Below are 15,665 nucleotides of genomic sequence, written 5' to 3'. Positions count from 1 at the left end.
CTGATAAGAAAAGTTTCTAAAATTTCCTCAGCTCCGAAAACTTCTTCAGTACAGAGAGAATGGTCAGTGCCTAGCAAGACACTTTTGCAACACTCTGATACCTCAGCTCTGACTGAGCCGTCAGTACCTAGGACTTCAGAATTACCTATTGCACCAAAGATGGTGTATTATCCTTCTGTGGACCCTTTTAGGGACACCCCATTCATGGAAGTCAGACAGTCCAGATCTCTTATCACAGTTTCATTGAGGTCTACTAAAAGTTTATCGAACAGGACATTAAGAGGTTAGTGGACCAGCTACTAATGGCAAGAGGATTAACGTCTGTTCTGAGCCAAGCCAGAATCAAAACTGCTCCTTCCATAACACCTGCATACACTCCTCCTCCAATTCTACCTGAGCCCTTGGAGTTCTCAGTTCCGACAGCCCCAGCTCCAACTGTGTCGGTTCAGACAGCCTTCCAGTCTTCGGTTCTGACAACAGCCTTAAGTTTTTCCGGATCTTCTGCACCAGGAGAGTCCCACGGTTGGGACTTGATGATCAGTTCTGGGATGCATACCTTTTGGCTCCATCTGAGCCTTCCATGCCTCTCAGAGCATCGGCCTTGTAGTTCAGACTCAGGCTCCAGGTGCGGAGGCTGTCTCATTGGTGTGGGGTGTGACCTCAGTTCCAAAGTAGTCCCTTTGGTGGGGGGCCTGCCTTCCATATCATGGAGAAAGCACTATCCCTTGGGGATTCTCAGTCACTGCCTTCCCTGTCGGTGCAAATATCTTCCCCTTCCTCTCGGCTGGAGCTGCCATTGACATCATCTCCCGGACAGAGGGTGCAAAAGCCCCAGGTAACACCCACCCTGGTGGTTACCTCTTCAGATACTTCTCCAGAACGTCCCCCTGAAGAAGTCCCTGCGAAGAGGAAGTGCAAGAGGAAGCACCTCGACTCACCCAGAGGAGTCTTACATTGAGGATACTGACTTAGATGAAGGTGAAGGTTATCCAAAGTCACTCCCTGAAGATGTTTCCTTTGAGGACATCCTTAAAATACTGAAACAGAAGGGTGACTGGTCGTCCACACAACCTTCCACGGAGGAGTCAGTATACCTGGAGGCTTTTCGCGCCCAACCCTCCACTTTTTGGATTTCTCTGCTCGCTGATGAACTGGTAAAATTAATCAATCACTGGGCTCGGAAGATACCCAATGCCATAGAGCCTATTCCCAAAAGGCCTGACTGGATTTTGTCTGCACCAAAGGAGGGACCACATTGGTCCAAAGGAATCCCTAGTGATGCAGTGGTGGTAGCAGCAGCCACCAAAAAAGAACTCGCAGAAGAGAGTCACACTATCCATTCTCCTAACAAGGAGTCTAGGACCTTGGATAGATTTGGGAAGCATGTTTTGCTTCAACAACCTTTGCGTTAAGGTCATTGAACTACATGGCACACTTTACCAGGTTACAAAGAGACTTTATTAAGGAACTTTCTAACACTCTGGCAGGAGCAGTTGCTGCAGAGGTTCAGGATAAAGTCTCCTTCCAGCTTGCAATCCTCTAATCCATCTCCAATTCATCCATGAAGCTCATAGCACATACAGCCGAAGGGACATCCAGAGCAGCGGGTTCAGGCATAGCCATCAGATGACATTCCTAGATGTGCTTATGGGACTTTGTGGAGCCATTCAAACCATCATTTGTCAATGCATCTTTTGACGGATCTACCCCTTTTGGCCCACAAATTAAAGAAACTTTGACCAGAAGCGAGCAGGGTGGCAAGACCCTATCTGCCTTGGGCATACGTTTTTCTACCCATAGCGACCCTACTCAAGGAATCAGAGGAGTGGAAGGCTATGGTTCAAGAAATCCAAAGGGGCTTTCTATGAATCATGTGGTAAAGATTTCCCCGGGGCAGATGGGGAAACAATGGAAGATGTTGCCCTAGGGGCTGGAATGGACCGCAAAATCAGGGGTCCAGGGAATCTTTTTCTGGTACTTCCAATCAGCATCCCTGAAGGGATGCCCAATTGAGCTCCTCTGGAGGTAGTCGGGGGCGATTGTCCCTGCACCTACGTGGAAAATAATAACCTTGGACAAATGGGTGCTCGGAATGATATCCAGAGGCTACCAAATCCCCTTGTTCATAAACCCCAAACCTCAGAAAAAACTCCCAGATGTTCCACCCAATCAAAGGGAAGCACCAGCTTTGGAAATCCAAAAGCTGCTAGACAAATGAGTCATCCAAAAAGTCCCACCAGACCAGATAGGATCCAGGGTTTACTCAAGATTCTTTTTAGTGCCCAAAAAACACAGAGGACTGGAGACCGATTTTGGATCTCGGCCGATTCAACAAATCAGTCCACCAAACCAAATTCCGGATGGTCTAGGTACAAACCATACTTCCTTTCTTGGAAAAAGGCAACTGGATGTGCGCGACAGACCTCAAGGATGCTTATTACCACATAAAGATGGAGAAAAGTTCCAGGAGGTTTCTACGCTTTTGGCTATGGGCCAGTCATTTCCAATTCAGAGCACTGCCCTTTGGACTCACCACAGCCCCCAGGGTGTTTACCAAATGCATGGCAGTAGTTGCAGTTCATCTCAGACTGCATGGTTTTTGAGTATTCCAATATCTCGATGACTGGCTCCTCACTGCTACCACCAGGCATCATTTGGAAATAGCAAGAGACTATACCCTGTTTGCACATCCCTAGGCATTTCAACAAATCTCAACAAATCCCAGCTGCAACTCACACAACATCTGGATTTCATAGAGGCGCAACTGAACACTGTCTCAGGAATAACTTCTCCCCCTACAGAAAGACTTCTAAGCATCAGGGCTCTGGTGAGACAAATTATTCAAAACGACAGAGTTCCAGCAAGATTAATTCTTCAAACCTTGGGTTCAATGGCCACCACAATCACTCTGGTTCCCCTAGCAAGATTTCACATGTGGATACTACAGTAGTTACTAGCAACACAGTGGTCTCTAGCTCATCAACCAATTTCTTATCAAATACTTATAATCAGTCTCTGCAAACAAGACCTCAAATGGTGGCGTCATTCAGATCAGATTCTCCTGGGCCAGCCTTTCATTCTACCTCAACCCCAAGCCATAGTGACCATGGATGCTTCTCAGATAGGGTGGGGGGCATTATCTGGGAAAGAGAGTTCAAGGCACATGGTCCCAACTGGAGGCCAACTTGCACATCAATGTTCTAGAGAGGAGGGCAGTGCTATTAGCGTTGCAAACATTCCAGGATTCCCTTCCTCTAGGAACAGTTGCAATTCAAACAGACAACATGTCAGTGGTCTGGTACATCAACAAACAAGGGGGAACCAAGTCATATCCACTATGTTGAGAGGCACTCAGAGTGTGGAAATGGCCAATTTCTTCCAATCGCTTTCTCATAGCAACGCACATTCCAGGAAGTTCAAATGTGATAGCAAACAAATTTAGCAGGACTCTTCTCATGCCTCACAAGTGATCCCTGAACCCAGTAGTGGTGGACAAGATTTTCCTTCGATTGGACCAACCTTGCTGCAACCTTTTTGCTTCTCCCCTAAACAACAAATAAAGAAGTTACTTTGCACTAATCCCTCCACCAGGGGAGTCACCCAAGGATGCTCTAATACACAATTGGCCTCCCGGTCTATTATATGCCTTTCCACCAATTTCGTTAATTTCTCAGTTCCCGAAGAAAGCAAAAATGATGAAGAATACCATAATCCTCATTTCCCCATTCTGACCTTGACAAGTCTGATTCCCCTTCCATTGGCCTCTTCTGCTACAGGAACCATGGACTCAGGACCTGGCTCCAGACCTGCTAACTCTCCCAGAAGGCATGGTTCACCCAAACCTGCAGCACCTCAAACTGATGGTGTGGTTCCTCCAATTACCAAGATTGCCAAGCAAACCCCTCTGTCATCACCGGTCCAACTTATTGTTATTGCACATCACAAACCTACAACTAGAAAACTTTACCTGAGCAAATGGAGAAGATTTACCATATGGGCACTAAATAAGGGACTTGATCCTTTCAATGCCCCAATTGAATCCATATTGGACTTCTTGAATACTCTCAGAGTCTGGTACCTCTGCTTCGACTATAAAAATTCAGTTGGCAGCAATCTCTAATTTTCATACTGGTCACAATGACTCCAATAATGTCCCATAAGCTTTGCCTTCCTAAAAGGGTTGTCCTTGGTCAGACTCCCCTTTTAAAGATCCGGTTCCTCCATGGGATTTGACTACAGTTCTACAAGCGTTAACTCAAAGTCCCTTTGAACCAGCTGTTGTTGTCAATTAAAATTTTTGACTTGGAAGACTGTTTCTAGTAGTTATCACCTCTGCAAGGAGAGCCTCTGAATTACAGGCTCTATCATGCAAATCTCCCTATTTAATTTTTCATTCAGAGTTCAGTTAAGAACAAATCCATCTTTTCTTCCAAATGTGGTCATTGAATCCAATATCAATCAGACCATACATTTACCAACCTTTTTCCCTAATTTTACCAATCAAGGAGAATATGTTCTGCATTTGCTAGATGTTCATAGACAGTTGGGCTTTTATCTCCACAGAACTATGGAATTCCGTAAATCTGACCAGTTATTTGTGGCCTTCTCTGCCTTAAAAATGGGTTGTGCAGTCTCCAAAGTTACTTTGGTTGAGAGACTGTATTTCTTTCACTTATCAATATCAAGGTCTTCAGCTTCACAAAACTGTTAAAGTTCATTCTACGAGGGCTGTTGCCACATCAGCAGTTTTTCATGCAAGACCTTCTCTAGACGACATCTGTACAGCAGCTACTTGGTCCTCTTGCCATACCTTCATTACAAACTAGACCAAATCTTGAGGGGTCGAGCATCCTTTGGCTCTATGGTGCTTCGGAATATTCTTCCATGAGACCTCCCAAGGTACATAAGTTGCTGGGGATTCTGACCCACCATCAAGGATCAGATGAAGATTAAGAACATCAGATAAAGAAGTCATGTCTTACCATAATGTTCCATCTGTGTTATTCATCTTCACCAGTTCCTGACATACCCTCCTACCATACCCATCCAAACATTTTTGTTAGTAGGCCTAGCTGATTCTAATCAGTTTTTCTCCTGAGGAATCTAGAGATGGCCTTGTCTTCTTTTATATATATATATATATATATATATATATATATATATATATATATATATTTCTAAGATATTCTAAAATTTTGGCTATATTCTGCTACCTGGCAAACTCAATCTGAGGTAATCTCTGTGAGGAGGATTATGGGTAGAGCCTGGCTCGAGAGTTTGGAGAATGCGAGCTGGAAAATAATGGCCGAGTTTGTTCCAAGACTTTGGAACCAAACCCACCGTCAAGGATTGGTGAAGATGAACAACACAGATGGAATGTTATGGTAAGACATAACTTCTTGTTATTTATGTATATTTTAATCTGCACTTTAACATTTTGGTGCCGTGCTTGAAATCTGAACTTTGATCTTGTGCAGAACACTGTGAAATGAATAATAAGGGCCCAGCACAGAAAATTCTTCTGTGAATTTCACACTGTTTTGTATGGAATGGTCAGAGATCAGACACTTAACTATTCAGGGTGTGCAAACATATAGGTTAGAGATGGTAAAATGGCTTTGGGAAAAATGTTTTTTTTTCTTTCATCTCTTTTAGAAAACTGCAGTGCTAAGTAATAGTGGCAATGTGTTTATTGTGTTAAATGACTGACTACTTTTAAGTATATACCGTGTACTGTTTTGTTAAATGGCTGACTGTTTTTAAGTATATCATATGTCCTGTTGGATCTACCTGACTACATCGACAGTTCACAACAGTGACAGCGACTTCACCGACACCACATAATCGACAGTTCACAAACACGACACCTCATACACTCGACACATCATAACAACAAACAAAACAAATCCCCTGTCCAAAACCCACACACACAACACAAGCACACCAAAATCCTCACAAACCAACACTAACCCTTACATACACAACTATCTACCACCCTAACCGAAACCCTAACCCTAAGGTCCGTCACTATCGCACACTCACCTAACCCGCGCCCTAACCCTAACTCACTTAACCCACCCCTAACCCAAAAAATATCACTACTGCACCCTTACCTAACCTGCGCCCTAACCCTAACTCACTTATCCCACCCCTATCCCTACAGACCGTCAACATCGCACACTTACCTTACTCGCACCCTTACCTAACCCGCGCCCTAACCCTAACTCACTTATCCCACCCCTATCCCTACAGACCATCAACATCGCACACTTACCTTACTTGCACCCTAACGGCCATCACTACCGCATACTTACACATCCTTTCCCCATCTCAGTGTTCTCAGCGTCTGTGTTTTCCTCCGTCGGTCTTCTGACTTGTCGATCTTCTGACTTGCTGTCGCTGTTGTGAACAGTCAATGTAGTCAGGTAGATCCGTCCTGTTTTGTTGAATGACTGACCTTGCTTTTAAGTACTGTTTTCTTGAATGACTGACTTTGCTTTTTAAGTATATGAGGTTCCTGTTTGTTGAATGACTGAGTTGCTTGTTCGGTATGTGGTGTCTGCTGCCTTGTGGAATGACAGAAATTTGCTTCTTCGTTGTATGTAAAAGTAATAGTAGGTGGTTCCCACCAGAAATAAAAAGTTTATAAATATATAAAATAAACACAAGGAGGTGCCTTGTGTTGAGGGCAGTACCCTCAAGGTTATAGTGGGCAAATCCCACAGCAACTGAGGACAAATTGTTACTGTATATGTGTATATATATTTAAAAAAGAGAGAGAGGGAGAGAATTTAACATATGGAGACGCCTTGTGTTGAGGGCAGTACCCTCAGGACAGAAAAGGTAAGAGGCATGACTGTTTGCTTTGTGCTGCTTTAATATACGACTGATGTCTGTGCTGTTGTGTGATGTTATGACTGCAGAGACAGAGAGAAAGAGAAAAGTTAAAAGTAGAGTTAATTCAAATTTATGAGCCTACGGCATGTTGAAAGGTGTGTCTGTTGTTAAATCAAGTCCAGGTATGACTGTTTGAGAGTACCTTTCCCCTTGAGCACCGTGGCTAAAGGCATGACAAATACTACAATCTTACTGCAAGTGATGAGGACCAAGGCAATATACACATAGTGCGTGAAAATCTGACAGGGGAATTTTATGGCCACACTTCTGGCATTTTTTGAAGCCAGAGGGACCCTTACCCTTTTCAGTCATGACAAGCAGTGAAAAACAGTTATAGAGAAATTGTTAAGGAAGTCTCACTTCACAAGGTACAGGGAAAGTGAGAGCAGAAGAGATAATATTTTATACTTACATTTTTATATTTAAGAGAAAGGACACGATAGAGAGAGAGAAACTATCAACAGTGACAGTGGGGAAGTACAAAAGTGTGTAGAAAGGTATTAACGATAATACTAGTAGAAGTACACCAAATGTAACAAGAAGTAAGACAGAAAAATATAGACAGAAACTGCAAGGAAAGGACAAAAATTTTACCTAAACTTAGTAGTGTTCGAGAGTAACAGCCAGACATGACCGTTTCTGAAAGCAACAAAAAAGAAGTTAGGTACTCACCATAATGTTCCATGTCAGTTGTTCATCTCACCTTCATTCTTACTGATAGGTTCGGAGCTGATCCTTGGCTCTGACTCGGCCTAATGCAAAAGCTCGAGGTCTTCAACCAGCTCGAGTCCTACTCCCTATCCCATGATGCATTGGTGCTTCCCTCAGATTTTCTTTGCTGCCAGTAAACTACATGCCACTCTTGATATACCAATAATGAGGAAAACTAGATAAAGGTCAATACAACCATGACTTAGGTGAATACTCTGTCTCCAAGAAGCTTGGATGGGTTTGAGGGGGGGGGGGTTGGAAATAAGAATGAAGACGAGATGAACAACTCACATGGAACATTATAGTCAGTACATAACTTCTTTATGTGAAGTTGTTTTATCTCGCCTTTCATTCTTAATGATGGGTTAAGCATCCCAAGCACCATCTTTCTCAGGTGGCTCACGGAAATATACTCTTCAGGACAGTGGAACCAAAGGAACCCTGTCCCTGGAGGCCATATCTACTTTATAATGAGTGATGAAGGTATGAGCCCTTGACCAAGTAGCTGCTGCACAAATAGTATCTATCAGTAGTCTGGCAGTAAAGGCTGACAAGGTGGAGACAGCACTAGTAGAATGGCCCTTTATCTTTTGATGTAATGGTGTATTTACTAACTGTAAGTGAAAGAAATACAGTCTGATAACCATTTTGATAGAGTGGTTTTCATCACAGGTACACCTTGGTTGGAATCTGAGAAAGCAAGCTGTTCTGTTTTCCTGAAATCTCTGGTCTGGTCCTGTCTAAATAAAATCGAAGCTGTCTGTGAACATCAAACTTGTGCAGCACATACTCCATATTATGGTCATATTTTTGGAAGAAAACAGGTAACTCTATAGACTGATGGAGATTTGCCTCTGAACATACTTTAGGTAAAAATGAGGGATTTGTCTGAAGAGAAACTCTTATCATTATGAAATATCATATATGGAGGTTTAATGGACAAGGCCTGTAACTTTGAAACCCTTCGAGCAGAAGTAATGGCCACTAGAAATATGGTTTTCTATGTCAGATACTTCAAAAGTCTCATTTAGAGGCTGATTCAAAAGGTGATAGGATGATTCGAGAAACAACAAAATTTAAATCCCACGGGGTAATCAGAGATTTAATGGATGGTCTCAAATGTAATGTGCCTTTGAGAAATGCTTTGGAAAGTCTATGTGACATAATATTAGACCCTTGAATACTAAGGTGAAAGTTAGATATTGCAGCTAATTGGATTCAAATGGTTGCAGCAGATGCTCCCTCATTAAATAGTTCAGTTAAAAATTCCAAAACAGAAGATATAGGAGCTAAATAGGGATCAATGTGATTTTTCAATGCCCATATTGAGAATCTTTTCCATTTGCTAAGATATAACTTCCTAGTGGACGATTTGTGAGAGGATATCAGTATATGCTGAGCGGCAGCTGAAATATTCTGAAACCTGGCTATACTTGGAATTAGAGCAGCCAAGCTGTCAATTTGAGGGACTGAAGAGATGGATGAAGAGCCCCTGATGAGTGAATCAGGAGGTCTGGAACTGGGTCCAAGATCCAAGGTTCTTCCAATAGATGAGGCCGTAGGAATGGAAACCAAATCTGACAAGGCTAATAGGGGACTATGAGAATTATGGTCTTTCCCAGAACACTGGCTTTCTGTAAAACTTTGGGTATCAGAGGAAAGGGTGGAAATGCATAAAGGAGGCCTGGGGGGCCAATCGTGTACAAGCACATCCCTTGGGGCATCCACCAGGTGGGGGATTAGGGCAAAATAGCTGCTGCATTTCGTGTTTGTGGGGGTGGCAAAGAGATCGCAGCAGGGCTGACCCCATTTGCAGAATATCCTTTCCGCTACTTCTTTCTTCAGGGACCACTCATGAGGCAATAGAATTGCCCTGCTCAGTTTGTCTTCTATCACGTTGGACCTCCCCAGGATGTGCTTTGCTATCAAAAAGCGCTGGGTAGAGGTTGCCCACTGCCATACTCTCAAGGCTTCTTGATATAGGGGGTAAGATTTAGTCCCTCCTTGTTTGTTGATGTACCAGACTACAGACATGTTGTCCATTAGGATTGCAATGGTCCCTAGAGGGAGAGAGTCTTGAAATTACTACAATGCTAGAAGTACCGCTCTCATCTCTAGGATGTTGATATGCAAATTGGCCTAGTGTTGTGTCCATATGCCTTGGGCTGTCCTTCCCTAATAATGCCCCCCACCATATCAGGGAAGCATCCGTGGTCACTGTGGCAACTGGGGTTGGTAACACAAAAGGTCGGCCTATCATTATCGAATGCAACGTTAGCCACCACTGTAGGTCCTTTTTGCAGGTCTCCATGATTATAATCTGATGAGACATTGGTAGATTTTGAAACAACCAATGTGTGGAGAGGAGCCATTGGAGTGTGTGCATGTGCATTTGACCCAGTGGAATTGCAATGATTGCTGCCGGCATTGTACCCAATACTTTGAGAACTAGAGATGCCGGGGTTTTTCTTCTTGAAATAAGTGTTAGAACTTGCTGACGAAGAGCATAGACCCTTTCTGGTGGAAGTTTCATGAACATTGTGGCAGTGTCTAAGTCTGCTCCTATAAACACGGTATGCTGCGATGGCAATAAGGCAGACTTTTCTAAATTTATGGTAATCTCCCGCTGACAACAAATGGTCATGTCCCTTGCTTATATGAGTTGTTGCCTGGTGGTGGCAGTTAGGAGCCAGTCATCTAGATATGGAAACACCTGGAATCCTAGGCGTCTCAGGTGAGCCGTGACTACTGCCATACATTTGAACACTCTGGGAGCTGTAGTGAGTCCAAAGGGCAGAGCACGAAAATGGTAATGACTGGCTTCCAGCTGAAAGCGCAGGTGATCTCTGGATGGTCTGGCCATTTTTATATGGCAGTACGCATCCTGGAGATCGATTGAGCACATCCAATTGTCTTTTCCTAGAAAAGGAAGTATCGACTACAGCGTGACCATTCAGAACTTTGTCTCTTTTACAGATTTGTTCAGAAGTGCTGAGATCCAAAATAGGTCTCTAGTCCCCTGTTTCCTTTGGAACTAAAAAGAACCTTGAGTAAGTTCCAGATCCTATCTGGTCTGCAGGGACTAGATGGATGACTCTTTTTTTTCTAGCAACCTTTGGACTTCTATGGTTGCTTGTTCCCTGTGACTGGGTGGAACATCTGGGATCTTGTTTACAGGGGGTGGGGGAAGTGGCAAGAAAGGGAATAGAGTAACCTCTGGAAATGATGCTTTGTACCCAGCTGTCTTTTGAAATTTTTAGCCAGGCGTCTAGGTACAAAGATAAGCATCCCCCCCGACTGCCTCCAAAGGAGGGCAGGCAGGCCTTCTCTCAGGAGCGCTGATAGGGTTTCCCAAAGAACTGATCTCTGTCACCCTAGTTCTGCAGACCCCCTCTGCCACATGGATGGCATCTTCCATTATTGCCCCCTCCTTTGCCTCTGGAGGGGGGTTCACCATGTGTGTCCTGAAAGGCTCCTTGAATTTTACACAACTACATCTTTCCTCCTTTCTGACCTCTGGGATAAGGTCTGGTAGGTGTGGAAAAATGGACTCTAACAGCAGACGGAGTCTTTCTGTCTTGTTCACTCCTGGTAAATGTTTCTTTCCCTTTGGGTCCAAAAAGGGATGAGCCATCAAAACTGGTGTTGATATAGGATGACTTAAAGGGCTCTGCAAATGGACATAAGCGCATCCAGGAATGTCTCCTATGAGCAATGTCTGAAGCCGCTACTATGGAGCTCTCCATCAGCTGCGTATGAAACCAGATGCATGGACGTGTTAACTATGGAATTAAGGGTAGAGAGCTGGGAGGATACTTTGAGACCCCCGCAGCTACTGAACCCTGAAGATCATCTCCTAGCTCTTTAATGAAATCTCTTTGTAGCCTAGTGAAGTGCATAAGAAAATTCAGTGACCTAATGGCAAAAGTCACTAAAGTAAACATGCACTTCCCATATCTGTCCATGACCCTAGAATCTTTATTTGGGGGGTGGACAGACATCGAAGTTTCGGACAACTCCTTCTTGGTGGCTGCCACCAGGACCATGGCACCAACAGGGACTCCTTTAGTAAGAAATGTCTTGTCCTGTGGAGAAGTAATAAACTTGTTGGGTCTCCTAGGGACATGTTCCACTGTATCTGGAGACTCCCATGCCTTTCAACAAACTAGGTCCATAAGTTCATCGAAAGATGGAGTCACCCAAGTGGCAGAGGGCTGAGACCTGAAAGCCTTCAGGTAGATTGATTCATCATCAGTGGGGTTGATGGACTGCCAGTCACCACTCTGTTTAAGGATTTCCAAGATATCTGCGAAAGAGATATCTTCAGAGAGTAACCGTGGGGACCCTTCTGACTCATCTAAATCAGTGTCCAAAGTGATGGATTCCAGAGGGGAGTCCAGATGCTTCATCTTGCATAGCCTCTTCCTAGGTACCTCCACAGTGGGAACTTCTGGTGAGGTCTCGGAAGAGCAGCTCACCCAATGGGGCTTCCTGAAGCTCTGGGTCTCTATGCGTCTGAAGGATGTGTGATACAGAAGTAGACACCGGCTCTTTAGGGGAGGAAGTTGCTGGTCCTGATGAAGTGGTTGCCCGCAGGGACAATATTCTCCTCATGGCATCGAAAGCACCACGGTCCCGATGTGAAGGAACCCCTGGATCTGAAGAAACAATGGATTCTCTCAGCACCAAGACAGTGGGCTCTGAGCCAGAGGTAGGCACCAAACTCATCCGTGCCGAGGCCCAGAGGGGTAAAGTCAGAGCCAAAATATTGGTTCGACTATCCTCCCTGGACCCGACCAGTGAGTGTCGGCTCCTAGACTCTTCGGTCAGGACTGAAGTAGTCCGAGATATTGGATCCAAATGTCCTGGAGCAGGTGTCAGTACCGATGGCTCCACTATCATCAGCTCCCGAGCACTCCAGCTTCGAAACCCCAAGTCAGATCAGAGGAGGAACAGGAATAGCAGGGGTGGGTTTCGTCAGTTCCTAGGCTCAAAGGGTCGGAGCCGACAAAAGTTTGGCTAATGCCGGTGTCTATCTGAAGTAGCTTCTGCACCACACAATCCACATCCAAATCAATCAGACAAGCTCCTTGAGGACCGAGAAGATGGAGCCAATGAAGCTATGGATTGTAGTATAGGTGATTTCAAAATTGGAATTACCGGTTCCAGTACTGGGGCCCTGCTCCTTACAGTAACAACTACTGGCTCCGAGGACCATCGCACCAAAGTTGTTTGTCAGACTTTGACACACTGGGAGATTTTAATGGTTCTAAGGAACCAGTAGTTGAAGATTTTTTTGAAGATTTGGAATGACTGGACTAACCTTCATCCAATTTTTTTCTGAAAGGAAGACTTTATCAAACCTCTAACCACTAATGTGTTCTTTCTCTCATGTAAAACACGTGAACTAAATGAGTGGCAGATGGAATAAGTCTGCTGAAGGTGCAACGCACCCAAACAGTATACACACTCTGTGTGCCCATTTGTAATGGACATTTTTTGTCCACATTTTGGGCACTTCCTAAATCCTGATTGCTTAGTTTCTTTATCCTTGTCCTGAGACATTTGTAACTCACTATCCTGTATAGCAACACACAAGAATAGGTTCATAGGTAGGTACTAGGCTATTGGCCCTAGGGCCTATATAAGCCTAGCCAAAAAGGTACCCTGGCTTTCGCCACCCAAGAAAATTATTTTCCTGTCCCCCTGTCGAGCAGAGCCACAGAAGTGATCCCCGGGGTGAATTTCCTATTTCCCATCCAATCATCAAGATTTTTATTGAAGAGTGCTAATGAGGAGCTTTGTTTGATATAGATAGGTAGCTTTTCCAGAGTATGGGAAGTCTTTGGGACAGGAATCTATCCCTCCAGCATGTTCCGTTTATTGTGGTGACAAGATTTAGGTCCCTAGATCATGTAGCTCGGAGGGACTGGGATTTCTTTAAGTGGAGCATGTCCAACAGCTCTGGGTTTGACATAGCTTTGTATGTTAGGCAGAGATTGCCTCTGAGTAGGTGATATGCAATGGAGTAAAGCTGGAGTTTTTTGAGACAGTCTGCGTATGACATTTGTTTGAGGCCAGTAATCCTCTTTGTGAGGTATTTCTGCGGCCTTTCCAGTTGTTGCAGATGTCTTGTGAGGTACATACCAAAAGGGGCATTGTACTCTATAATGGGTCTAATGAGTGATGAGTAGAGGGGAACAATGACCTTTTTTTCCTGAATGAGAAACCTTTTGTGATGAGGTGTGCCACATAGAAGTATTTCCTGACTACTGTGGTGATGTGATTATCAAAGGAGAGACTACTGTCCATCTGTGTCCCAAGGTCTCTTATCATACCTTCAGTGTTAAGTAGACTACCGTCTATGTGGTAGTTCATGGGTACAGAGTTTTTACCAAAGGGGATGACAATGCACTTTTTGGCATTGAGCTTGAGGCCATGGCTTTGACACCAGGCATCTGTCTCAGTGAGGCCCTTTTGTAGGATGTCCACATCATTAGGAGTTTTGATTATGGCTCCAAGTTTGCAGTCATCTGCGAACTTCGTTAGCCAAAGACCTTCTGTGTTAGCTTGTACTTCAGAGAAGTAGATACCAAACAGGAGAGGACCCAGGACTGAACCCTGTAGTACTTCACTTGTCACTGGTCTGAAGTCAGATTTGGAGTCTGCTACTTTCACAGTGTGGGTTCTGTCAATGAGCCAGTTGCCAGCCCATCTTGTGACAGGCATTTATTTTATTTTATTTATTTTTTTTATTTTACATTTATTTTACATTTGTTAACCGGGCTAGTCTAACTGGATATATTTCCATTTTCAGTAGAGGCCCGGGGAGAAAAGCTCCACATAGAGATAAACACAGTTATATAGTATACAAAAAATGAGCTGTGGTAAAAAGGAGAAGGAGGTGGGGATATGCAAATATGCAGGAACACATCATAGGAATCAATATTAACATAACATAATAGGATTCATCATTCACACACAAAAAAAAATAAAAACTTATTTTACATTATTTTATAGGAAGGTTATAAAAGGAGAGTAAAAGAGAAAAGAGAAATATTCAAAATGAAAAGAGTGAGTAGATCAGAAAAATCTATACTTTCAGTAAAAAGAATTGCACCTAAAGGAGGGGAAGGATATTAGAGAGCTAGCACTTATAAAGTGATGGTAGTAAAGCTTGTAGAAGAAAAGAAGGAAGAAGGAGAGGGAGAGGGAGGAGTAGAGGGGATTATTGGGAGATCTAGTCAGGGTTACAGCAGGGACATAACCATTGATTTTTAAGGTAAGTTCTGAGTTTTTGTTTGAACAGGACAGAAGTTGGAATAGAAGTAAGTTCAGTATGAAGTTGATTCCAGTGTTTACCAATGGCGTTAGAGAAAAGGGAGTCACCAGCAAGGTTGTTGGATTTTGTTAAAGTTACTAGTAGTTTACTGGAGGAACGAAGTGAGTTTAGGTTAGAGTAGGGGGTCAGAAGTTTGGAAAGTGCAGGAGTGTTATTAGGTTGATAGAAAGCTCTTTGGACAAAGGAAAGTTGGGAAAGAAGCAACATATTTTCTAATTCTAGCCAGTGAAGTTGCTGAAGGTTCAGACAGTGGTGAGTTCTAAATTGATTGCCAGTCACAAATCTAGCAATACTATTATATGTGTTAGCCAATTTTGAGAGATTGTTTTTCTTCAGGTTAGTGTAAATTGGTGAGGCATACAGAAGAGTTGAAATAAGGTGAGAGTGGGCAAGAGTAGCTTTGGCTGCCGGCGTTAAGAATGTTCTAATTCTGTAGAGGGAGCCCAGTTTTCTGTTTACAGTTTTAATGGTATTATTGATGTGACAATCATAGGTAAGGTTGTTGTCAATCATGACTCCTAGCAGTTTGGTAGTGGAGTCAGCTGATATGAGGGTGCCATTAATAGATGAGATAGAGAAATCTAAAGTGGGGGACCTAGTAGTAGGTTTAAAGAGGAGGAGTTTTGTTTTTTTAGCATTTAAAAGTAGGCAGCGTTTTAAGAACCATGCTTCTACTGTGTGGAATACATTTTGAGTAATAGTTTGTAGCTCTGGA

The sequence above is a fragment of the Protopterus annectens genome, chromosome 4.part0 (assembly GCF_019279795.1).
Source record: "Protopterus annectens isolate FY-2018-M chromosome 4.part0, PAN1.0, whole genome shotgun sequence".
Lineage (NCBI taxonomy): Eukaryota > Metazoa > Chordata > Ceratodontiformes > Protopteridae > Protopterus > Protopterus annectens.
This window is presented reverse-complemented; position numbering follows the sequence as displayed.